At 43.7% G+C, this 14344-nt stretch overlaps 1 protein-coding gene across 2 annotated transcripts in view; it reads right to left on the bottom strand.

The window, feature by feature from the left end:
* HJV (hemojuvelin BMP co-receptor) overlaps positions 1 to 12343 on the bottom strand; it is a 53408-nt gene extending 41065 nt beyond the window's left edge. Inside the window, exon 1 of one of the 2 annotated variants that reach the window (XM_069218243.1) lies at positions 11012 to 12343. The gene's annotated coding sequence lies outside the window, so the exon portion shown is untranslated. Of the gene's footprint in view, positions 1 to 7979; positions 8546 to 11011 lie in introns of those variants that run through there. The other variant, XM_069218244.1, reaches the window with a different exon arrangement.
* Positions 12344 to 14344: the final 2001 nt, after the last annotated feature.

Here is a 14344-nt window from a genome sequence, read left to right as displayed (position 1 = left end):
CTACGCATGTGTGCCTCTCCTAAAATATGGGGCTCATAACCCCATCACCAAGTTTGCAAACTCCTAGTTCTAAGCTGGCATTGATCCACTTGTTACCTCTTTGTGTGGCCAGTAGCGTATTGGGGTGGGGGGGGGTGGTCAGTCATTTATAGATTCCTGTCTCAACCCCATTGCCAATTAAGTGAATTTCCACCCTGCAATACATGACAGACCACCGAGTCACAATCCTTTTTGCCATTTACATAAATTGCCTGCGCCTGGTTAAAATGTTTTCTATTTCAATGTTGAGTTCTGTTTCCTGTCTATATTGAGAGAGCCTCGACAGAGGCTAATGCCTCCTTACAGGTTTTATCGTGTGTTCCCTGGGGTTCACCTCCAAAAGTAAATAATATTAGCAGATGAATACATTATAAATATATATCAATCAATATTAACATTTTTTAAAGCCCTCTGTAAATATGAAGGAATTTGAAACTGGAAGCTAAAACTGATTCTTAGTATTAGCGTAGTTACAGAAAGCATTAGTATGAATGATTGATGGCCTCAATTACAACACTAGTATGTGCTGACAAAAAAGGGTGCTTTACGAGCGTAAAAGGCAAAATGATATGCAAGAGAATAGCATATTGCTTTATCTTTTAGAAATAAAACCAAAATCTGAAGAACTCCACTTTCCCTTTGAAATGACAATTTCGATTTCTTTGTTTGTGAAATAAAGAAAATGCTTAATAATGTGTGTATTTCTAATGTATAATAGTTTCTGTAAAATTGGATATTTTTAGGTTTAAATCATAGAAGTTGCATAGGCGGGGGTTTTCTGGCTTCCCTGGGATTCTTCCTGATTACATTAATCTTATCTATATTTTAGGTTCCGTGTGTTTTATAATATCCCACTGTATGCCTTCAATGATCCCCAAACCTCTTCCCAAATTTTGAGAACACTCGTCCTTCGTAAACACAATTTTCAGCCATTATACACCAGTCCATATCTTTTTTCCAGTTTTCTATCTCAGACGGGCATTTGCTCTCCATAGCATGACCACAATCGGACACTTTCAAATCAGGTGTTCAGAATAACTTCAGGTATTTTATTGGTCTCAGTTTACACAATATTCAGAATATGTATAGTTTCTCATGTTGTTCTAGGGGAACCCAACAATCTGTGTTAGACGAGCACTCTCTGTCTTCCAGTATCTTCTTAGTTGAGAGCCTGCCCACAGTGCATGACAATCCCTGAGACATCTATCTGCCCAAGTCCTGCCGAACTTTGTTCGATGAATCTTCATAAAATCATGCATTGGTAGCTACTTATCTAGGGGTCAAAGTGTAATGAACTTTGAACGAAGTTCCAAAATATTTTTGTGAATTCTGTCTTGCAACTTGCAATGCTCTGCATTAGATAGATATCCTGCCATTTGGCATATTGTCTTTTGTAAACTGCATACAATTTCTGGACTAGCTAGATTCCCTGTTTTTGTTTGCAAAACTCTTCCCTGTGCAGAATAACAAGTGGACTGCCAGAGCTCAGAGTCACAGACATTGCTGTCTTGTACTCCATCTCTTAGATAACTTACTTCATCCTTTTCCTTAAATAGCCCAAATTCCATCTCTTCCTCTGCTTGAAGTAGCAAACAATTTGAAGCTTACCACATGGCTTAGAATAGGATCACTCACCCAGTTTTAGGGTCATTGATGTCTAAGAATCTGGTTGCGCTATTTCTATAGGAAAATTATGTTGTGTTTCTTTGCTGTTGTTAGTATGTTGTTAGTACCCTTCCAAATGTGTAAGCTGTTTACAAAAACATAAACAAAGCATCACCTACATGGAAGAGGTTACCCTACTCCTTGTGGTCTCATGATTTCTTCACTAGAAGCACACCTGAGCAAATAACCCAATCTCCAATAAACACTGTTAGAAATGGCCCTTTTAAAGTGTTATCCCCAAACCTTTTGCCTTTCTCACCCTCTTTTTCTGACCCTCATTGTGTTCACTTTTATGACTCTGGGCACTTTACCACTGCTAACCAGTGCTACGGTGCAGGTGCTCTCTTCTCTAAATCTTGATATAATTGGATAACACCTGTCTGGCATATTTAATTTACCTAAAAGTACCTTGTAAAGTGGTATATCATATACCCAGAGCCTGTTAATTAAATACTACTATTGGGCTTTCAGCACATATTGTGCCACCCATAGACGTAGCCTTTCACTACCTGTCTCAGGCCTGCCACTGCAGTGCCTGCGTGCACAGTTTACCACCACATTGACTTGGCAAGTCAAGTTACTTGCCAAGCCCTACACTCCCGTTTTACTACACCTAGATAGCCCTATGGGCAGGGTGCTGTGTATGTAAATGGTAGGACATATATTTTTATGTGTTACGTGCCCTAGTAATGACAAACAGGCTTTTTCGTTTTTTACTACTGTGAGTGCTGCTTCTGTCATGGGGTTGAATTGGGAAGTCCCCTATATATGTCTAAGTGTTAATTTCTGATCTGTAAGGAGTAGTGTGGACATGTTTAGTATGTTTGGAATTGTAGTGAGAAATCCTGCTACCTGGTATAAGTGAATTTTACATTACTGTTTTAGAAATACCACTTTGAGAAAGTGGGCATTTCCCCATGCTTATAACTCTTCTGCTTTGCAGCCTGACTCCAATCCATGACTGGAGCAGAGTGACAGCTCCACTTGGTGCATACTTTCCAGACAGCCATAACACAGGAAGAGCTGGGTGTGACAGAAGAGACATCTGCATACTGTTAGACATCCTGGGCTGGGGAAATGGAAGATCTTTCGCACCTTACATGTCAGTAGGCTGTGTCCTGCCATCACACAATGGGCAGGTTACCCCTTAGTGATGACTGGATACAGGGCTGGGTTAAAAGGAGCTCGTTTTTCACTTGAAAGGGTCCCTTTGAAGTTCCCTCCTGAACAAAGGCATTTTTGGATCATAAGTACAGGGGTTCAGACTCCATGGTTTTTAGAGCACTTTTGGAACTGGGACTTGACCTCTGTCAGAAGGCCTGATGGACTGCACCAAGGACTAATATTCATTGCTCTTCTGTTGTTGCCCTGCTGCCTCTAAGTGCTGGGGGGGGGGGTGTAAGGACTCACTGGATTGATTTTCTGCTCATTGACCTGCTGCCAGTTGCTTCATGACTTTGTTTTACTAAGACACTGCTGTGTTGCCAGGTGGAGCCACCATTTGTCCACTAGCGTGGATATGCTGGCCTGCCTGGCTGATTGGTGCCCGCCACCAGTGTTTTTAGCGCTTGCTGAAAGCTTAATTTTTCACCCCAAGTGCAGGTTTGTTATGTGGTCTGCTGCAAGGTGCATACCAAGTGCTTCAACTTTCATTCCAAACTTGTGTCTCTCATCACCCACCGTGCCAACTAGTAGAGAGCTTACCTGTGTGAATCTCGATGAGAAGAGCTGCACCGGCCCTTCGGCTCGAGAGCCTGAATCATGCTGCTCGCATTGAAGCATTGGCCGAGAACACCGACCCCTTGGGTTACGGAGACGCTGCATCCGTGAGGGAAGCCCCAAGGAGGAGACTATAGTGACTTGCAGTGATCCGCCTGGGCCACGTACTCCTTGGCGAATGGCCGAGGATTATCAATGGAAGCTGCACCACAGTTATAAAAGCTGCCCACGCAGCTTCATCGACCTTTCAACACGCAGACAGGTTCACTAACAGAAAGCTCCTAAAGGACTCGGGGGCACCCCAGCGTTGGCCATTGTTTTAGGAAGCTACATTTAGCCACATAGGCTCTGCGTGTTCAGTGGCAGCTGCATTTCATTGCTTATTTGCACATGGGGGACCCAGTGAGGTAATCCTGCAGAATTCGAATGTCTGCAACCCCCCCATGTTTTGGAAAATACCTCAGGGTGCTTGACTAGTGTCAGGTGACGAGGTGAAGCCTCTCGTTCAATATTGTAATCCTTGCGGCCTTTCGCAATCTTAAGAACAGGTACCATATTATGTGTAATAGGCACACAGGTGCCTCGGAGCCCTTGCTTGTTGCGGAGTTACTGGATATGACCTAATAGAAGCCCAGGTGAGCTGAGCCCTAGGGTCTCACAGGGATTAGTTTGCGTACATGGGTTTACTGTTGGTGATGGGATTATGCTGGTGTTTGGTGATTCCGGTGCTTATGATGACCTTTGATAATGTATGTGTTTTCATTCATTGTCTGCTGCATTTTATGCCCTCAGTGCTCACTATAGTATGTCGATTTATGCCTTGCATTGTCAGGACAACGAAAAATATATAGTGGAACTGCACAATATGCACCGTATCATTGATTCATGCACCTCTTCACAACATACTGCATTTCTTGTCCTGAAGTTAGGATGGATGTCTTTTAGTTTTTGCATTGTCAGGATAATGCATATTCTTTCTGGACTGGCATAGTATGCACAGTATTTATGATTCATATCATTTTGGGTCTATGTGTTATGTATAACATACCATATATTTTTAGATAATCCTGTGTGGAGTCTCTTTTGTGGTGTATTTATTGTATCGCTGGTGTGAGGGTGTTGCGCAAACGCTTTACATATTGCCTCTGGGGATAAGCCTGCCTGCCTGCTCTGAACCAGGCAACCAAGGGTGAGCACAGGTTATCTTTGGGGTGTTATTTACTTGCCCCTGGCTAGATTGGTGGGTTCTGCCTGGCTTAGGTGCAGCCCCCGGAACCCCAATTCTAACAAACACAGTCAATATACCTACCTAACTGGTTTTAGGGATTAGGGTTCCTGCAAAATAAGCACATTCAAGTGTACTCCTCAGCTGAACTTAGAATCTTGATTGCACCACTTTCAGTGCAATCACAGTGTAGTAGGCAGCCCCAACGCCTATATCCTCACCAAAAGTGTAATCCCATCAAATGGCTCCATGTTTGTTCCATCACCTTAGTTTTAGTCCCACACAGGTCCCCCTGCACCCTATCACCAGTAGAAACAGACTTGAACTACGAGCATCTTAAGTGTAATCACAACAGGAACCTCCACAGTACTGTATCTTCATTACAGTCACACAGTGACACACGCATGGTAAGTACAAGAAAGTTGAAGCATAGCGCCCTGATACAATACGTATTTATGTAAATAATAGTAGTTTATATAGTGCAAATATAGCTAGTACACAATAGGCACTGTACCTTGCAAGGGTTAATGGGAGACGATCTACTACATTGTGAACATCATGTGGGGATTACATAATTACATAGCAGAAATGCATTTTTAGGCACAAGCAGAATAAGTAATGTGCCATAGAATCCCATGATATTTGAGTCAAGCACCAAGGCTAGTATTCAAACCGGGATATCCGGGTTTCAAAGTTGGCTGGTCTAGTAGCTAGGCCGCATCTCCTTCACATTATCATTTAGCCTATGTGCTGTCAAGCAGGTGACCTCAATACTTGAACTGCCACCATAAGAGCACTCAAGTATACATTGATGATGGCCAGTATTTTCATTCAGCATAAGCAAACACCACTTTTAGTGTGAGTGTACTGTCACTTCAGCACAAGCGCACAGGAGCATATATGTGCAATACTTAATCGCCAACGCATAAGAACACTAGTGCACGTTTTCTCAACAACCATGTCTCCGGAATGAGAATAGTCAAGCATAACTTTCCCTGTTTTCAAGATAAGATCACGCAAGAATAGAGATCCGATATTAGTACCAACAGCGCTAAGAGCAAAGATGCCTAAATCTGTTGTTCAGAATGTAGGTAGTAAAGCTCCTCGGCCCCTTTGCCTAGAGTATAAGGACTTCTAAGAAACAATCTTAACACATATACGTCCATCATAGGCGCATGTCCATCAGCACACGGTTCTCAAGAGAACACATCTGCCCATCAGTGGTTCTTCCAATGGACAAATCATTTGCCATCTTAAATACCCTTCAGTCAAACCTTGGGGCAGAGTGAATCATCCTAGCTTAAAACGACTCCTGAAGACTGATTTCAAGTGGCATCCAGTTAGATGACACAATCTGGGCTTTAAACCCATGAAATATTTCTGCTGTCTTAAACAGCTGCACACCCTAGTGCTCTGTAGTGCCTTGTGGGACCATGCTTTGCTGTGTAGAAGATCTCCCAATAAATCATTTAATAATAGAAGCCTAGAGCCGCGTGACTTCTACTTCATCATAGAAATATGCAAGAGACGCCTGTACATTCTGGGGAGGGAAGTGAAAACATAGAACCTTGAGATCTGTACCATATACTCTTAGCATATCCTTTTGTCATAGTCACATTCAAACAAAACAGCTGAAAACCTATTCATGGAGTCAAAGCACACTGAACAGAGCATATACCCCACCATCAGCTTAAGAAAACAGAGGGTATATCCAGAGTACATGTACCTTCAGCAAGACTACAGCAACACCGGGGTTAGGACTTGGTACATTCATTGCAGCATAGGCTTCATGCCTGTAAAACTTAAATGCTATGCACCTTCAGCCGTAGAACGTTCGATCACCCAACCTTCATATCTTTAACATGCATTTATCTTACTACAGTTTTTTAAACGGGTACCTTCAGCAAAGGAGCGCCAGGAGAATTTCTTCACCATACGACCTTCCAGGTATAAAAACAGCTATACCTTTAAGATCAACGCTCTAAGCCTAAGAGCTTCAGCAGAAGTACCTTCCACACAGGAGGTCTCCAGCACCCTGCCCCAGTGCTCATGACATGCGCATGAGAACAGTTAAGTATAGAGCATCATTCTCTGTACCTCCAGCATTAAAATGGTCAGCTCTGATGCTTCAATCCCTAAAGCTTTAGCCTAAAACACTAGAACATAGTTCTTTAATGCCTATACCATCTGCATACTAACACTCCAGCTTCAGCAGATGAACCGGCAGGGGCGTAGCTTGGGCAGTAAGATGGGGGGGGAGGGGGGGGGTGCTTCAGGTTTACCAACAATGACGAAGGTATATAATGTTAAAATACATTATATGACAAGCAAGTCGCATGAAAGGGGCTTAGGGGGCAGGGGAAATGAAGGGGGATACAGATTGGTGGGGTACTGACGGGAATAAACAATATTTTGTAAAGGTACCGACATTCTGTATGGCTTTCAAAACAGTGTGTGTGAGCCTGTGCGCGTTGTTGTCTGTGTGCATGTCAAAATTCCTGGTGAAATCCGACAGACACATCACCGTACTCGACTGAAAGCACCGGTACACAACTATTCGAAAGAAAATATATTTATTATGGGGTGTAACACCTTAAACGCCACCACCCCCTGAAGTCTACGCCCCTTGTGTCCCGTCGGCATTAGAATACAAAGGCACTGTGGTCAAATGCGTTTGAAACGAGCATCAGAACATTTGCACTTACAACCTCAAAGCTTAGATCTTTAACATAAGCAGAGTAGAGGATAGAGCTCGACATAAGACTTTAGTTTAGAGCTTTATCAGATATACCCTCAACATCAGAGGACTCGACCATAGAGCGCCAATACTTATGTCAACATTCACACGTACAATTTAAGCATCTAAGCATTTGGCTTAATTACACATGAGACCAGAACTTTAATGGTTACACCTTTTAGCATAAAGACACAGGAGCATAGAGCTTCAATGCCTATATCTTCAGAATAAAAAACTTTGTGCACAGACCTTCAACACCAAAAACCTTAAAGACAAGAATGAGTGGGCATTCAACCTGCAGCTTCAGCATAAGAACATCCTGGCATGTCTAAAAACATGTTATAAAATTTTGCATAAGATCAAATGGACATAGACCAATGATGCCTTTAAGTTTTGCATGAGAACGCGTGCGCATAGAACTTCAATGCCTTTGATTTCTGCATGAGAATCTCTGGGCATAGATCATCAATGCCTTTAACTTTTGCATAAGAACACATCCCCAGAAAGCGTACCTGCCTGCACCTTCGGCATAAGATCCCTCAATCATAGAGTCGGAAGCACTTGTACCTTCAAAAGGAAATACTTCTTACATACCTCCTTTTGTATGCTCATAAGCACCACAGTAGAGTACGCCGGTGCACAGGCACTCTGGAGCTCTTGTGCACCAAGGATGTTCATCAGTCAGTGCGGCAGTGTACAAGTACTCGAGATATATCAGCAATCTTTCTCCGGCCTCCGGTGGTGATGCAAGCTGGTCCCCTCGAAGCAGGCATCTGCTGCCACCCATCAAAGGGCCTGTGCTATGCAAGCACTGGCAACCATCTCTGCCGCAGTGCCGGAAGCACTCCTGCACCTGTTCAACTGGAGCTCGGCATTTTAAAAAAAAATCTCCAGCAGGCAGCACTATCCCGTGTGTGCCACCATGCTCTGAAAGGGGGTGGGCGGCAGAAGTCCGAAAATAAGCAAGTGGAAGCAGCCCATCTGGATTCTCAGGCTTACTGTTTATTCAGTGTAGTGAATAGCCTGTAGGGCTGGGGTGGAGTCAGAAATATGTTAGGCCCTGAAAAAGAATTGCCTCTGACCAGCATTTATCAACATGGCTGGCATTTCCATGCCATGACAGGTATAAAAAAATCAATAAAATCGGCAAAAATCGGGTATTTTTTCACCTTAGATATATTAGATGTAAACTCTTCATAAGTATTTGGATGCAGTCAAGACTATTCTAAAATGGAGTTTAAAGCGAATCGAGGCAGAATTGGAATGTTGAAAAATGGCTAGAGAGGAGTTTCCTCCAAATGCTTTTATAATACCCCTCCATGGCCCCTTAAGAACCCTAGAACAGGCACAAAGGGCTTTCTCTGGGAAATGTAGCTACTCAGCCCAAATTCCCACCCCACCTCCCAATTTCAGGGCAACCAGTAGAATGCTGGAAACGGTGCATCTGGGGAACTCGAATACCGCCACAAGTCCAGGAAGTGCGTCATTCTGTGGGCAGTGGAACACGAAATGCAAAGACATTAGAGCAGCAATGAATCCTGTGCCCCTGAGTAACTCAAGTTTGGTAAAAAAAGAGCCAATAATCATGGCCGAAGGCCCAACGTCATAAATTGGAAGTTTCTTTTGTGAGTTGGGCCTAGGAGTACATCTCTACCAAGTACAATGCTCTGCTACATCTCCTTTGATGGATAGAATCGACCATTCACTGATGTGTAGGTATGGGTCAACCGAGTACTTGAGTGATTGAGCCTAGCCGGACCCGGAAGAACAAACTTTTCCAATTGGAGTTACTCCACAGCCAGACGATTTAGGAGATAATTTTTAACTCACCATTCAAAACCCCCCACCAAACAGGGCTGGTGAAGGTAACCGTTAGTTGCAACTTGACAGCTGAAGTTGGCCTTCTGTTTCCAGATGAGCCTGTTATAGGTTTTGCAGAAAGGGTTCTTGTCACTTCAGGCCTCTGTTGTCCGCCACTGAGCCTTCTCTGGATAGTTGGTGGAGAAAATGTAATAGGCTACTCAGTAAGACGCTGAGGGCAATATTCTAGTCTCTTACAGCGTATGATGGCTTTGGGGGAGACAGAGAGGTGGGTGTGGGTTTAGGAGGTCACTAGGATTCACTCCTCTGGGCATTAACTGACAATAGAGGCTTGATTAATCACACTCTGTCATTATTAGACTAATCTGCCCCATGAGACCAAAAGGGTGTAATTTAAATGCCCCAGCGGGGAGCCAGGGAAGTTGTGGTTTGCCTACTGCGACCTATCTCTAGCTAAAATGTCACTGCAGTAATCCAAGCATTACTACAAGCACATAGTAAGTAACACCATTGACACCACAATAAACATACTTAAAGGCCACACTTAAAGGCGCAGTACTGGAATGCCCCGCAATCCCAGGTTCCAGAAGGCTGTCCCTTCAATGTCCTTTTAAAGGTTTTTTGAGAAACACAGCAGCTAAGTAGATCAGGTCTTCAAAAAGTTCAGTTCTGAGACAAAACATAGGTGCATCTGACCCTGTGCTTATACATTAGTATTGGCACCTAGTTCTGTTCTTATAACTACGCCAAAGCCTTTTCTTCACAATTATGGATTTACCACCCATAATCAACATCTGCTGCATTATACCAGTGGAACCAGAGGAACTAAAAAGTCCCATACTTGGTGCTGCAAAGTGGCAGATTATTAGTAAAGTCTGGAAGATTCATTAAGATGTCAAAGTGGTTCTAAAAAGGTAAACCTTTAGTCCAGTCGGTATTATTATGTGCTAAAATAGCGAAATAATACAACCACAGGATGTGTTGTGTAACACTGCTTAATTTACCTTCTCATATCAGATAATTTAGTCAAACCTGCTGCATAATTTGGGTTCCAGTGATGCATAATACCTGTAACTCTGTGTAAAAGTTACTGGTCTTTTGCAAACACAAAAGTTTAAAGTTTACAAATACGGATAAATACTGCAGGTAGATTTTTATTTTTATTTTTTTTACAAATCGCTTAAAATAGGGGTTGGGCCTACTTTCAAATACACATACATTTTGGTATTGAAAGCAACAGACCTACTCAAGTTTGGTAAAGTAACTTTGGAGATAAATTGATTTGCCCAGAATCACACAATTTGATCAAGTGATGAACCTGAAACTAGACTCTGTCTCCTGGTTCATCAGCTAAGCACCATAATATTGAATTTACTCACCTTGAGATGACCATAGAAATGTTCTGCATTAAAGTGGGGAAAGTAGACGAACCCCTTGGAGATGTATATCTGATAAAAATGTTTGTGATGGCAGGATGCTACCCAGACGAGGAGACATAAAAGGTTGGTTGCCAGTGTGTGGCAAGGCTGTAACAATGTTCGAGTGACTGTGCGCTGGCGTATTAGAATAGGTATTATTTGATGAAAAAAGACAATTTAGTTTATAGCAAGTGATATAATTGGCTATTATTTCAGTACACAAAAATTGACAATTATTGTACGACAAAATGACCAAAAGTCGAACAAAGCAAAATTAAAAGGTTAGATCTACTTGGCTTTTATCCACGTTAAATTGGCGTATTTTCAACAACTCACTCCACAAGAAAGCAGTTGCAAGAAACTCTGCAATTTGAACGTTTCACTTACGTTCATGTCTTTCCCAAGTCACTGATGTCTCATGGCCAATGCTGCAGTTTTTCTTTTACACCTTCCGAAAATATTTGTGGCCCAAGCTGTGGAGTGATGTAGTCCGTCAACACAATATTCTTCTCTGTTGTCAGTTATTGTAACTGTTGATACTGCAGATTGTGGCTGTATTGAATTGCAGCAAGGTGTTGTTATTGTCGATTGCTAGAAGAATTATTGTTGGTGTCTATGCTGCAGCTTGAGTTTGTAGTCAATTGCCGCAAAGTGTTGTTACTGTCTATGCTTCAGCTTGAGATTATAGTCAGTTGACGCAAGGCGATGTTACTGTTGATTAGTACAAAATGTATTGTCCAGTCGAGATTGCAACCTGAGGCTATTGTCGATTGCCGCAAGGTGTTGTCTGGGGTGACTGCAGCGGGTTTACCAATATTGTCGTTGCTGTGAAGTAGGGCTATTTCAATGCCACAGGTTGGCCTGCAGGGTGGTATAGTTGACTGACTCAAGGTGTATGGTTACTGTGGCCTTCTTGGGTGTCACAACAGAAATCTCAGCTACACCTGCAGTATCCTTGGACGAACCACATTTGATCCCAAACACCAGATTCAAAACTGGGGCATCTTTTCAGAAGACAGCAAGGGCGCAGGGTACCCCAAAGCCACCTCACTTGGTTCGGTCTGGTCACCTGGAGTCCCAAGTAGAGTGCATATCCACAAACTCAGTCTTTCGGGGACGAAAAGCGCTTTCTTCTTCGCTTAGGCCCTGCTAGCACTGTGCAGGCTCTGCCTTGCCAGATGGACTATAATCCCACACTCAAATCTCCAGAGGTTCCCGGCAGATGTGCGGAGCAAATGCTCAGATACAGACTCCGCGCGGAGAGAGTGATGTCATTGGCGCCTGAACCAGCGATCACACTTTTTGGAAGTCTTGGAGAGCACCCCGAGCGCGTCCATCCACTCCCTCTTGCAGATTTGGGCTGGGGGGGTTTAAGTGTGCCCACCGGTGGACAGGCCCGGCCGACCAGCACCGCAGTCTCCACCCAGGAGGGTCAATGCCCGCAGGGTCCAAAGTTTTCCCGGAGTTTGAAGAGCGCACTGCCCTGGGTTGCTGCAGTCGGAGGCCGTCAGTCCATCTGTTCGCCCCCTTTTCCCACCCCTCTGCCTTTCTGGAGAGTGGGTGCGTCTTTCTCGGTGGGGCTCGAGGACTGACACTGCCGAGATAAATCAACAGGGCGACCCACCTGCTCCGCAGTCAACAACTGCCCGGGCCCGGCGCGCGCGGGGGACATGTGCTGCCGCAACGGGCCCCGCGGAGGGGCGCGTGAGGGGGAGGGGAACGGGGCTACAGGGGGGCTAAAAAAAGACTGCCACAGATGGACGAGAAGAGGCTCAGAGGGGGGTCCCAGCCCTGCACGAGGGCTGGTGCGGTAGTTCGGGTGGTTCGGCACGCACTGCAGACCTCAGGCTCTAGCGCTATATGTGTGTGTACATACACGGTGTGCACACATGCGCACACAATATAGTTATTGTGCGCCGTGTGCCGGCGCTAAAATGTACTAATTCTCCATGCTGCTGTTAAGGAATTTCGTATTCATGTTATTTAACCAATCGGAGCGGAGAGACAGGAAGCAGGTTTTTTTGCATTGCTTTAACAGTTATTGATTTTCTGTAAAATGTTGCGTTTCCTTTGCCCCAAATTTTCTCCCTAAAGAGAAAAAAACAAATACAGAGTGAACATTCAGGTAAAGCTCCACATTCTGACCTTTCTGGTATCATTGGAAATCGTAAAAACGGAAGTCAGTTTCTTTTACAAAACAGGAGGCCTGTTTTCCAAGGCAAAGTGACAGTGTGCTACCCACCTTCAAATTACATTTCCGCTCAGAGGCAGGTTATTACCGACCATTATATGTTGTACAACTACACGAAGCACCAACCGTCATGCAAGCCAATATTTACTCAATTTAACGACCATTTTTTCACCCAAAAAATGATGCGAATTCACTGCAAAATGTTGCAGTGGAATTTACTTTCCCCCAACGTAAATCATAACGTGTGTGAAAGTTGCCCTAAAGTAACGCACTGTAGCCCGATACTTTGCTCTGCCTTGAATTAAGGGTCATACCACGGGTGGTAAATGGGTGGACCCAGGAAACCACCCATGGGTTCTGGAGTCATTCCCTATTTACAACATGGACGCCTCCTTGAACAACTTTCAAAAGTTCCCATATTTCTCCAACTTTGCACGTGCGCTGCACTGCACAGTGCACATACAAAGTGAGAAAAGTATTAACAGATAGTTTTTGTGCTAGAAAAATCCCCTTCCATTGAAAAGCCTGTTTCTGACAGAAGACACAGTCTTGCACTATGGTGCAAGGGTGTGTGCATTCGTGCATAGCAGCCTACAGTGTGTGCCAGCACTGGGAGAGAGAGAAGCACAGCTTTTCTCCCAGCCTTTGATGCTACACAACTTTGGTTGCTAAGCTGCATTAGCTCAGAGCTTAAACTGCTTAATAAACCTGCTTTGTAGTGTGAGGACCTAAATAAAAACCATGCGGTTATTAACACGTTTTTTTAACTTTGATGTCATGAGCTGTGTGTCTTCCAGGCACTAAATAGCAACACAGTTCTTTGAATCTGATTTCAACATCTATTGAGACATAGTCCCGTTTGACTTGATAGAAAATGTTAGATTTTGTGGCAACTTTGCTACCATGCCCTAAACAGCGTTTCCGGATTACACCACTCAGTGCTCTAGTTGTTGATGGTGATGATGAGGTGGATTTGAAAAGCGCACAGATGCTTCAAGGTGTGTCCTGGGCTAGCCTTCCATTAATGCATTTACAGCTGAGTAAAAAGCCATGATTTCAGCTTCTTTTTAAAGATCTGCTCCGAACTCTCAAGATTGAAGTCCAGGGGAAGTTTATTCCACTCAAAAGGACCCAGAAAGGAGACAGGGCTCCCATCTGCACTTGCATGGTGACTTCTTGGGACCGTAACTAGGGCTATGTTAGAGGACAGAAGCTTCCTGGCAGGACAGTAGAAGTGAGTTCTGGTGGGACAGTATCTAGGGCCTATCTGATGGAAGGCTCGGTAGACCAGAGCTAGTGTCTAAAACTTTTTTTTCCTTCTCTTTTACAAATCATAGTTTTCACATGTGTTAGTCAACTATGTCAACCACCATGAAACTGGACTACAACTTCCATAATGCATTGGGCCATTAAGGAAATGCTGAGCACTCGAGCACTGCCCAAAATGTTTACCCACCCCTTTTCTATTTGTTGATATTTGTCACATTTCTGCTATAATTTGTTCTTTTCTGGTACATTTTTTGTAATGG

The sequence above is a fragment of the Pleurodeles waltl genome, chromosome 12 (assembly GCF_031143425.1).
Source record: "Pleurodeles waltl isolate 20211129_DDA chromosome 12, aPleWal1.hap1.20221129, whole genome shotgun sequence".
In the NCBI taxonomy this organism is placed as follows: domain Eukaryota; kingdom Metazoa; phylum Chordata; class Amphibia; order Caudata; family Salamandridae; genus Pleurodeles; species Pleurodeles waltl.
This window is presented reverse-complemented; position numbering and strand designations above follow the sequence as displayed.